This window comes from Lucilia sericata, unplaced genomic scaffold (assembly GCF_015586225.1).
Source record: "Lucilia sericata isolate MDLA Ls3-8-SP2 unplaced genomic scaffold, ASM1558622v1 Contig000779F_arrow, whole genome shotgun sequence".
NCBI classification, from domain to species: Eukaryota; Metazoa; Arthropoda; class Insecta; order Diptera; family Calliphoridae; genus Lucilia; species Lucilia sericata.
Genome location: NW_023994774.1, coordinates 143,391 through 156,219, shown reverse-complemented (window position 1 = coordinate 156,219; position 12,829 = coordinate 143,391). Strand labels below are relative to the sequence as shown.

The window sequence follows — 12,829 nt, the reverse complement described above, 5'->3', positions numbered from 1 at the left end:
TTAGGCGACTTGAAAAGGTCCAGGAATGAGTCCTTAGACGATGAGAAAGTTTAATAGGGACATGAGCATTCATCATAACATCAATAGAGTGCTTTCACCTGATGTTGGGTACGCCCCTTCTATTGACTCTAACAAGTGATTGCCTTTTGTCGGGGTTAGATTGAGCTTGCTCATGACACCTGTCCTTCCCCAACGGGCCTACTATGTCAAGAGATTTGATAGCTCGAGTACTTCAGCATAGTGCTTGTACATGGACCGGCTTAGCCATGTACAAAAATTGCCACCTGATTTCTTCATTAAAGATTGAAAGGCACGTAAAGTACTTCGGCATTCATAACCTTCTTACGAAGATGAAGGGTATAATAATAATCAAGCAACAACAATAGACATACGCATACGGTAAATTTTGTTATTGTAATGGTTTGCTTATAAAGACAAAATAGAGCAGCACGTTATGGATGAAACTGTATGTTGTTATTGACTTGAAACATAAAATAAGCATGTAGGGCCTGTACTAAGTGATAACCTGTAAAAGGGGTATTTTTGGTACTTTTTTGGTACTTTTTCGTTCTTCATAATATTGAACCTAGTAACATGATATTTATCATGTGGATCCGGGAGTAAGCGAGAACATATGAATGGGGATGTTTTTGTTTAACACACTATGGTAAAAGGTATATAAGATTCGGCACAGCTGAATATAGAAATCTAATTTAGACAAATTCAAAGCAATATCGATTATTTATGCGTTTTTACTCATAGCAAGTACTGTTAGTGATTGATTACGTTATTTTAAATTGTTTCCTAAACTTATATTTAAAATAAATTCCTTTAAATTCAAATTTTAAAAATGTTGCCTACACACAAAAACATTCCTCTGCACGCACTTTCTATTAAAACCTTGTTTGCCACAGCCATTTAAATAATCACTAGTTGCAGTTTTATATTTTTTCTACTTTACAAAAATAATATCGAAATTAAAGTAATGGCCAAAGGGCTGCATAAACTTGACCACCATATTTGTAAATGGCTAATGGTGGAAGTTTTGAACGTAAATATGCGGTGACAAACAACTGTTTAAAACAGAAATTTTCAGTTTTAGGTTTCAAAATATTATTGTAAAAAAATCTTAACTATTAAAGGAAGTAATTTTTATCATTATATACAACTAGCTTTTTGTACCAAACGATGCCGTTATGGAAATAAAAAGTTTTTAAAGAAACTACACAATTGGTTCAAAATTAGGTCTACACTTTATATAAAGTCCTTTTCATAAAATAACTTGAAAACTCCTAACTTGCTTCAAAATGCCAATATAGCAATGAAATCCGTCATAAATAATTTTTATTAAAACTAAACACCCATACTCCAACGCCCAAACTGTCTTAGAAATACCAGTTATTGTTCAGATCCTAACTCACCTTGGGACATTTTTTCATAATTTTTGAGAAAAAGGTATTATTTAGAAAAATATATTGCTTCTTATTTATTTACATAGATAACAAAAAAAACAATTGATTAAAGATCAACATGGTGTTCCTTGGAATGATAAAATGAAGATTCCAAGGAAACAGGAATCTCATTTAAATTCAAGGGTTCCGTTTTTGCTAACAGTTTACGATTTTTTGGAACTGTAATCCAAATCAATGAGATTTTCATGCACATGATTTCCTTAGCTAACAGTTGATGGTCCTCAGCGGCAAACCATTCACTGTAGACTTCAATTGGATCAAGTTGCCAAAATTTGTGAAACGAAACTGGCGGCTCTTGCTGCAATAACTCCAAGGGATAGTCATTAGGGCGAGCCTTTAATGGATAGAAAATAAATCATGTATAGTTTTTATTTGAGAAAAATTAAAGTTTAATAAAAAATTAAAGTTTAATAAATAAATTTAAACAAACCTGATGAAACCTTGACGAGTGCAAAGCTTTCAATTGAAGTGAATGCAAACAAGAGCCCAAAATCATATCATCAGGCGCCGTAGCTGAAGGACACGAACAATGCTGCAAAATAAGTTTAACCACTGGCAATGAGAATGCAATGCCACCACCACCTGTAATATAATTGAAACCATCTTCAGCATATAAACGATAGCCGTAGCGTTCACCCAATAAATTTCATCCATTGAATTAAAGCAACCAAGTACTTGGCAAACACCTGAAACGCTGACGAAACCAGAAAAAAGAAGAAAATTAAAGTTTAATGATGTTTTGTATATGTCGAATTTTAGTACTTATTTTAGTTAATGAAATTTGTGTGTTGATTTAATTTTCGGAAGAGGGTGCCATCACCAATTATGAACCAATTCGACAAACATTTCTGTCGAGCTTAATACCGATATCTCTAATTAGTAATGTGCATTTAAGAGATTATCGAAAGTGGACCTTATATGGGAGCTATGACCGTTACAGTTTTAGGTTAGTAATAAGATTTCCGTTGATACATACAAAATTTTGTGGTGATAAATCCAATTCCCGAAATATGTACATTTGTATGGAGCTATTAGACATTTTGGATCAATTGTTATGATTTTTAACAGAATTCCTCCCTGGGCGAAAATAAACATTGAATTATCTTTGATAGTTTCTGAGAAAACAACTGAAGAAGAATTCGAAAAAAACATCATTTTTTCAATGTTGTCTGAAATTTTTACTCATTAATTTTCTGTAGCGGATCGATCAACTTCACGTCTGTCTGGTTAAAACACCAGACAGACGGACATAGCTAAATCAACTCAGAATTTCATTAGGTCTCAGATGAATATTCTTGATGTTACATACAGAATGACAAAACTTATATAAACCCTCTATCACCACTGATGCTGGCAGAGGGTATAACAACTGACTAACACTTACATACATACCTTAATAAAGTATCATCATCGGTAAGGAATAACCACTGTATTTGATGATTCTCATATTTTGCTTGATTAACTTGCTGTAGTCTGTGTTGTTTGCTATTGTAGTTTTCAATATCCCTTAGAGCTAATTTTAGAATTTGTAATGTTTTGGCACAATGTCCCATCTCAACATTTGGTATGCCAGTGTTTATGGTTGGTATTGTGTCATCTTAAAATATTAAATAATTTGAATTAACAAATTCTTTTTCTTGCATTTCAAAGTAATTAACTGTTTCAGGTGACCGTTATATCTTACCTTGTAAATCACTAAAATATTTGACATGTTTGGCATATTGTGCCCAGGTGTTTTGTATTATTGGCAAACGTTCGTGATGATATTTTGAACATGTTTTAACAGCAAAATAAATTTCTTCACGTTTAACCGGAAGCTGTAAAATGAATAGTTTTTAAAATTAAATTGAATGTTTTCACATTGTTTAAGGTACTAATAGAAGATTTATTAAAGGTGGGAAAATAAAGTTTATCCAAAGTTTGGTTTTTATACTCTTCACCTCCGTCTGTCTGTATGTGCGTCCTTCTGTCTGTTTGTCCGTCCGTCTGTCTGTTTGTCCGTCCGTCTGTGTGTCCGTCCGTCTGTGTGTCCGTCCGTCTGTCTGTTTATCTGTCCATCTGTGTGCCTGTTGGAAATCAGTTTTCTGAAGACCTTAGATATCTTTGGGATTAAAACTTTAAATAATTCTATCAGACATTCTTTTGAGAAGTTTCCTATTTAAAATCAGCAAAATCCCTCCATAAATAACGGAAACATAAGCTAAAATCAGAGATAAACTCTTAAAAACAACGTTTAGCATGTTTTTGTAGTTTTTCAAATATCGAAACAAAAGGATGCAAAAACCTTATGTACCTCACTGTAATGTTTAGGGTTAAATTCAGAAATTCATATGTATGATGTACATAGGTTTTTGGAATTCTTTTTCACGGCTACTTACACATGTCATTGATTAATGCTTGCATTTGTTGTTTGTTCACCATACATGGCACATGTTTCATTATCATTATAGTCCTTGTTTTGTTGTTCTTCATGCTTCCGGTCTCCCAGGTGGCCTCAGGACATATGTATAAAGCTTCTTTAAAATTATTTTTTGTTTTTGTGTATTCGTAAGAGGCTTATAGTTGTCTAGGTTCGCATTAATAGATGTCGTATGAAAGTCAGTATGCGGCAGATCGGAATCATTAGATAAAGTTGTGGTACGTGTTTTATTCGTTGTCGTTGAAATTCGTAAATTATCATATATGAAACGAGACAACTCATGGGCGGCATCAATACTAAATTCCGAATTTTGTAATTGTTTTTTGTTATTATGATTTCGTAGATATCTGCAATACTGTTTTAATTTGTTTAAAAAGAATTAATAAAGTACTTTAAACATACTCAGATACTCAGAAAACCCAGTAAGTTCATATTTTTGATTCGATACACATACCTTTTGAATAATGACATACTAAAAACGACACCAGCCCGCAGCAGTGGGTACTTAACCATTTAGGATTTTCGAAAAATGCAAAATGATGTATGATTGTAGGCTCACTATCATATAATGCATGTCCCAAATATACTGGCTGGTAGAAGAAATAAAGTTGAGAACAAAGATTTTAAAAGATCATTGCCTATAACACAGGCCAACAAATGTTTAACCCAGACACCAAAGTATACTTCTCTAAAGGATTGAGCAAAGCATTAAAGTCTGGCCTCAGAATTTCTGCAATATAACAGGTTTTTAAAATATCATGTTCTAATAACTGAAATGTATACCTTGTTATCTGGATTTTGTTGGCCTGTATAACAATTAACAAAACAATGTAAATACAGTACCTGTGTGTGATTTTCACCATTTAGTTTTATCCATAAGTAGTTTTAATTTAACATTTGTCCTTTCCTCACAAAATACCACCCATCTTGTGTTGTCACTGAATATTCCATTTGTTGATTAGTATTCGCAGTTGTACTCATTTTCATGTTCCTTTGCAGTAACACTAATTTTGTTATGGAATTATGTATTGTCCAGTCTCCTGGGTAATTGAATAGTTCATGCACTACATGTACTTTAATTCTATAATTTAGTTGCAATTCTATTGATTGTTTGATTATATTCTCCTTAAGATTTCGACTTAATTCATTGTGATATTTTGTGTCTTGACTTTGTATAAAGAAAACAACATCGATAGGTGGTGCTGGAAAAGTTTTGGAAAATTAATAGTTTAAACAATATAGAAAATTGTTATGATCATTATTGTCTTGTTGTCGTTAAAGTGTCACATATCGCTCGTTTACTACATTAATTATATAAAGGGTAGATCAATGGAAAACACAATAAAGTTGTACATCACTTCAATCCAATAATCTAACAGACTTCTTTAGACAAAATCCACCATCCGTATAACTATCTTGCCGCGGTGTAATGTTTAAATTGTCTCTTTAAGAGACTCTGCATTAGTAAGGTCTAAAAAGATTAGCGGCCAGATATTATCATCCCTCTCCCAAATCCTTTTGACCTATTAAATCGCTTTCCCTATGTATCCCTAAACTCCCTTAATAGGTTAAGATGGTGGATAGCAGTGCCGATAACCTGTACGGCTAATTAGTGATAAAAAATGATTTGTCATCTCCCCCCTGGGTCTGCGACACTGGCCATTTGTAATTCCTAGTCTAGCCTATGAATGCTATCACTGCATGGCTTATCCCTCCCATTACGTGCCTATTCGTGGAACAGCAACAAAACAAGAAGGAGTAGATTAGCTCTCCTCAGAAGACTATCCCTTAGCCTTTAGCCGAGAGACTTTAGTCGAATCGTTAGATACTAATAGTGCTGGATATAGCATTCTTATACCGCCAAAATCAGGTCAAACACTCCTCAATTAGAAGGAGCAAAAAAATTACAGAGGAAAAATCAGAAATAAAACCTCAAGTCATAATATACCAAGGCAATATACATTCTTGACAAGATTGTTGCAAATGCTACTCCACATGAGAGAGACGAGGAAGATCGTATCAAGCTATGCTAGATGAGTATCAGAAGGGAGCTAGAATAGAGGTCGAAGCGAGGGAGGTAAATCGTTTATAAGGAAAACAGAGTTCCACTAACACAACCACAACTGCCAGATGATCCTTTAAGGAGGTGGTGAAGGATCAGCTCCCCATAGCCCTGGCAAACTACAAAGTAACGTTATTAGCCACATAATAACATAATGGGGTGCTATCATATCAAAATTAACCGAGCTAGTTATAAATAACATACTCTCAAATGAGGATAATATGGTTCTTATTTTTGACTTCAGTGGGATTCATAGGGCATATAGGGTTATCAGATGTCTTGACGAGTTCTCAAAGGACTTCCTTGACAAGTATACTGCTGAGATCAGTGATGCATGGGATGGTTTAATCTATTTCCAGTCGAGGAATTCCAATGAGAACTCACGCAAAAATCTTTTTACCAAACACCAAAGATGTTGAAATGTTACAGAGTCCCAACATACACATGGCGGACTAATCCATCATCCGCACCGAACAAGGCTATGACAATACATGCTGAACCTTGCCATCACGGAAGTAGGCTCCATATAACTAGAGAAGGCAGGTTTTAGGTTATTCTTCGGGATGAGGGACGCCAAGGAAAAGGTTTTTCCGGCAGACCAAATCGGCGAGTAGTGAAGCAGATGACGTTGAAGTGCCTAACTCTTTGTTTACATATATAATGTTCATCGATCCTCCAAGTCAAGGTGAAGATGACGCTAAAGACAATGCAAATTTATCTACTGCACTAAAAGTGTGCTACAAACAACCTATGAATTCTTCTCGCCATGGAGGACCTGGACAGAATTTCGTGGCCGATAAATAGCTTCTCTCCATTTAAGCCACCAAGACCAGATGGTATTTTGTCAGAGATGTTACAAAGAGCATATAATCCCCTGGCTTTACAGAATATGCAAACTCTGCCTCTCTTTCCTTATCATGTTCTGGGCAATTGACGATAAGGTAATTTTTAGTCCCAAAGTTGGCAAAAGAAGTCATGAAAATGCGAAAAATTCCCGTTTATTTAGTTCTTCATTGCTGTAACACAAGGCGTTGAAAAGACTTATCGCTTCACTTATTAGACAGTGACTAGACGGCACACTGCGGCTGTAACCACCCTCACTAACTTGAATGCCGAAGAATATATCAGCATCCGGTTTGTAATAAAGTTAACAACATACCGCCATTAAACAACTGCGAAATTCTCCTAACAAACTATGATAAATACTTATGAATTATCCTAAATTGTAACGGAAACTTAACATCCAGCAGCAGAGTCAGGAAAGCGATGGTCGTCCATTACAGCTGCCTTAAGATATTCGGGATAAAATAAGGAATAAGTCCCAATATTGACAAATGTAGGTATAGAGCTATAAGACGTCCTATTCTTAGGCTGATGTTAGAGTGGATGCTACAAGCGATGTGAAGCTTTGCGCTATAAACCTTTCCTTGTGTTTTCCTATGTGTCATGTCAGAGTGGAAGTGAAGCTCGATGCGCTCACTCTGACATCAGCCTTACATGTGGATCTCTTTTATGGTAGACTTCAACCAAAAATAAATTTACTTATTGTTAACCAACTACACAAAATTCAGAGACTAGAAGGTGCTGTAAGAACTAGCCCTTCAGAAGCTGTGAACACTATATTTCACATTCTACCAATAGATCTCCATATAAAGGTCGTCTCTGCCTGTAGTGAAGTGAGGCCTTTCCGAACTGCTTAGGGAGGCTTAACTCACTTAGATGTTGGAAATCAATAAAGTATTTATATCCTAAAATTTTAAATGTAAAGCCTCCAATCGTGATCCAGCAATCCGACTATATTACCTCGCACATGCTATATGGAAGAGATTTAAGTACCAAAGTTCCTTCTAGGAATAAGCGGCGTAAAGGTAACCCAAAGAGTGTTTCTTGATATCTTCAACGCTATTTCAGTAACAACTCAACTCAGGTTTAATTTTCTTAAGGCTGATAATATATGGAATTATCTGCAGTTAATGTGCCCTCGTCGTCATCCTGCAATCGTGAGCAAAATACTACTACGGAGGTGGGTACCTTGGCCTCCGTGGCGGTCAATGCGTCAAGTGTACAGCATGCCATTGGCAAAAACATATAGGTGAAAGAGAAGGATGTACTCGGAGAGAGCTCTAAGCTACCTCAGCCTTTAAATATAGGTGAGGGTTCCGACTCTGAATCCTCAGATGATAATAACAACACCATTATAGCAAATCCCAAAAAGGATGAAGTAGAGCAAATGGTGAAACAGGTGAGTGATAGCATAGCTAAACTACCTATTACTAAGAAAATACTATCTGGAGCACCGAGGAGGAAGTTGAAAAAGATGCTTCAATCCAACGACACTCCAAAGGAAAAATCGGACTCTCTCACAAGATCTGTGGCAAAGAGAATCAGGTCTCCCAAAGAGTTAACATCTGAGAATAAACCTAAGAAGAAAAAGAGCTCCCCGTCTTCTAATACACAATCGAAGACAAGTTATACTTAACTCAAAAGAACCTCAAGTCAGAATCCTGAGAATAAGGGTGACAACGCCAAGATAAATATTTCGAAGACGATCACGTCGGCGAAATCAACCTCGAAGTTACGGGTATCTCAAAAGAAGCCCCGAAAAACGAGGAAAGAGAGGCTAGACAGTGGAAAAGGAAAAGAGCCGCCATCTTACGCTAAAAATGCCAGAAGAAGACACCGGGACGATCTCTGCTATGCAGTTTACGATGCCTGTAATCCGACAGGCAAAATTCCAATAGACCAACAGAGTAAGGTAAAAGATCTGGTGAACAATAAGATAGTGGACCATGCAATCGCTTCAAAGGGCAAACAACCAATAGAGAGCGTGAGCTGCAAGTTCAGCATGGGCGTGATGTTGATGAGGTTGGCATCTCACCAATGTGTTAGCACCCTAAAGAACTTGGTGGAAAGTATCTCTCCTCCCTGGGATGGCGCTAAGCTGGGACTGAAAAAGAAGAGCGAGCTTCCGGTGCTCTTAAAGTGCACTGTCTACATAAAAGGATGGGGCAGTAAACTGGCTAATGAACGTATACTGGAAATTCTATATGTGATTTAGTTTTAATACAGCATTTAGGTGGAATTGTACCTTGCCTCAGATATATATAAGCCATTTATTGTTGAATAAAATAGTGGACATTTAAGTGCAATTGTATGGGGGTTAGGTGAAATAATAGACCGACTTTAACAATTTTCAATAGGCTTCGTCCTTGGGGCAATAGCAGATCATGTACCAAATTTCATTGAATTAACCTCAAAATCGAGACCTGTAGTTTGATTACAAAGTTTAAATGGACGGACGGTCAGACGGATGGGCATAGCTAAATCGACTTAGAAAATAATTAGCTGATTGGTATACTTTAAGGTGGGTATAGGACCAATATTATTGTGCATTACAAACATCAGCACAAACCCAATATATCCTACCCACTAAAGTGGTGTAGGGTATAATTAAAGTAACGGTGGAGGTAAGTCCAAGTTTAGTTTGATATTACTCATGTATCATGACTACACAGAAGGAAAAAAGAAATATACACGTCTGGTACCAAATTGACACCAAATTGTTAATAATTTTTCAATACCATCCGTTGTCAAAGTATATACATACATTGCAACAATTGGTTGTCAAAATCTACATTTTATGCACACCCGTTGTCTAAATGTTAACAAACGTGGTAAGCTCACTATTGGCAACGGATTGTTTGTCAAGAGTGAGCTTACCACGTTTGTTTAGACAACGGATGTGTATATAATTTAGATTTCGACAGCGATTTGTTGCAATGTTGACAACGTTGCGTTGTCAACATTACATAGTATGTATATACTTTGAAAACGGATGTTATTAAAATATTATAAACTCTTTGGTGTCAATTTGGTACCAGGCGTGTTCCTTTTCGCTCTGTGTATTTGATAAGAACTTTAGTTTAATACAAGAGCCAAATTCTGGCATTCGAAAGCGATCGCAATTTTTAATAAAAGTTTTTAAAATTCTATTGAAGTTTCGATAGCTTTCGAATAGAAAAGTTTGTCCCCAAGTTTCTTTAATTTTTCAAAAAACGTTTTGTTTATTTGACAATGTCATAAAACAGGTTGGTCCTGTAGGTATATGAGCGATATTTAAATGTAATTAACTCACCTTTAGCAATTGCAAATGCAGTTAGAATTAACACCAGAATACAATGTATTAAATTCATTTTGTTATTCCTGTTGTTTCCGAACAGATTAGAAAGTTAACATATTTTATGCATTAAATATGAATAGTATTTTTGATTAATTAAATTTATTTACACATACACACAAGGTTATTTACATTAGATAGACATTTTATAGAAACAAAACAATAAAGTTAATTAAGAACAAATAAACAAATACAATGGCTCAAATTCTATTGTTTGTGTGCAATGAATATATTCATTTATCGAGACTCAATGATGAATAAATAGAAAAATTATCATAATTTTTGCAACAAAACTTATTATTTTTAGTTACTGGGCAATTGGGCTACATATTAATTGCATATTTATATAATATAAATATTGAATACTATACACGTCAGACAAGGTTTCTACAAGCACAGGTTGCCTTGACTTGTATTTAATTATCACTACAGTAATGTATCACATCACACCATGAATGAATAAAATATAAACACAATTTAACACAAAATAAACAAATTTAATTGTTGAATGAATAAATTATAAAGAAGATGTATTTATTTCAAGATCACAAATTCAATGCATGACAGTAAATATAAAATTATTTTTTATTCTATTTTTAAACCAATTATTATATTTATTTTTGTATTATTTTGTAAACTAGTATACTATCACAAATTGCACCATTTAATGCTAACAATTGAAATTGATAAATTTATTTATAACTGTATGATAAAAATATCTCACAATTGTAATTCCGCAGTAAATAATTAACATTGAAATTTTATACCCCAGTATCACAGTAATTTGTTTATTTTTCTGTACGAATTTTTTTTTGTGTTTATTATGCCTAACACGTGTTATTCATGTTATAAGTTTATCCACTACAGAGTACCACGAACCGTATTCATTGATGCACCGCTATCAACTGTTTGTAAATATTTCGTTTGTTGTCTGAAGATGCCAATTTGGATTTTTTTCATATAAAAAATTTTTATCTCAAATTATTTATGAGTTTTACTCATTGTTGTTTCAGTTTTCGTTCTACTGCGCCATTGCAAACAATGTGTGCTTTAGTTTTGAGTGATAATTGGAGCATTTTTTCTTACAAGTGATTTGTTGACTGTTTTATAGTCAATAAGGTGACCAGTCTTTCTGTAGTACTTTGTTTGTGTGTAAGAATATTTAACAAAATTTAGATTTTAAATTTATGAAAATCATTCTTCTTATTATCGTACATCAGAACGTATACTTCTGTTAATTAAATATAAATCACTCATACGACACCTAATCTTTATTACTTTGATGATCATCCCTCATCTTGGTGTTATTGCTAATACCTCTAGTCTGACCGGACTGTAAAGTGGTGATGATCAAATGTATCCTTGGTGTTTCCTGGGAATGATTTGTCATGGGGTCGATTTAGGAACCACTTGATCTGGTAGCACGGTAAAGATCAAGAAGTGTGAAGTGAGTTGGTGTCAAGTTTATATGATTAGTTGGTTGGTTAGTTAGTTAGTTAGTTAGTTAGTTAGTTAGTTAGTTAGTTAGTCAGTTAGTTAGTTAGTTAGTTAGTTAGTTAGTTAGTTAGTTAGTTAGTTAGTCAGTCAGTTAGTTAGTTAGTTAGTTAGTTAGTTAGTTAGTTAGTTAGTTAGTAGTTAGTTAGTTAGTTAGTTAGTTAGTTAGTTAGTTAGTTAGTTAGTTAGTTAGTTAGTTAGTTAGTTAGTTAGTTAGTTAGTTAGTTAGTTAGTTAGTTAGTTAGTTAGTTAGTTAGTTAGTAGTTAGTTAGTAGTTAGTTAGTTAGTTAGTTAGTTAGTAGTTAGTTAGTTAGTTAGTTAGTTAGTTAGTTAGTTAGTTAGTTAGTTAGTTAGTTAGTTAGTTAGTTAGTTAGTTAGTTAGTTAGTTAGTTAGTTAGTTAGTTAGTTAGTTAGTTAGTTAGTTAGTTAGTTAGTTAGTTAGTTAGTTAGTTAGTTAGTTAGTTAGTTAGTTAGTTAGTTAGTTAGTTAGTTAGTTAGTTAGTTAGTTAGTTAGTTAGTTAGTTAGTTAGTTAGTTAGTTAGTTAGTTAGTTAGTTAGTTAGTTAGTTAGTTAGTTAGTTAGTTAGTTAGTTAGTTAGTTAGTTAGTTAGTTAGTTAGTTAGTTAGTTAGTTAGTTAGTTAGTTAGTTAGTTAGTTAGTAGTTAGTTAGTTAGTTAGTTAGTTAGTTAGTTAGTTAGTTAGTTAGTTAGTTAGTTAGTTAGTTAGTTAGTTAGTTAGTTAGTTAGTTAGTTAGTTAGTTAGTTAGTTAGTTAGTTAGTTAGTTAGTTAGTTAGTTAGTTAGTTAGTTAGTTAGTTAGTTAGTTAGTTAGTTAGTTAGTTAGTTAGTTAGTTAGTTAGTTAGTTAGTTAGTTAGTTAGTTAGTTAGTTAGTTAGTTAGTTAGTTAGTTAGTTAGTTAGTTAGTTAGTTAGTTAGTTAGTTAGTTAGTTAGTTAGTTAGTTAGTTAGTTAGTAGTAGTTAGTTAGTTAGTTAGTTAGTTAGTTAGTTAGTTAGTTAGTTAGTTAGTTAGTTAGTTAGTTAGTTAGTTAGTTAGTTAGTTAGTTAGTTAGTTAGTTAGTTAGTTAGTTAGTTAGTTAGTTAGTTAGTTAGTTAGTTAGTTAGTTAGTTAGTTAGTTAGTTAGTTAGTTAGTTAGTTAGTTAGTTAGTTAGTTAGTTAGTTAGTTAGTTAGTTAGTTAGTTAGTTAGTT

At 33.8% G+C, this 12,829-nt stretch overlaps 1 pseudogene; it reads right to left on the bottom strand.

Moving 5' to 3' along the window:
- Positions 1 to 1,459: 1,459 nt before the first annotated feature.
- LOC119608041 lies at positions 1,460 to 11,025 on the bottom strand (annotated as a pseudogene).
- Between the last annotated feature and the right edge of the window lie 1,804 nt (positions 11,026 to 12,829).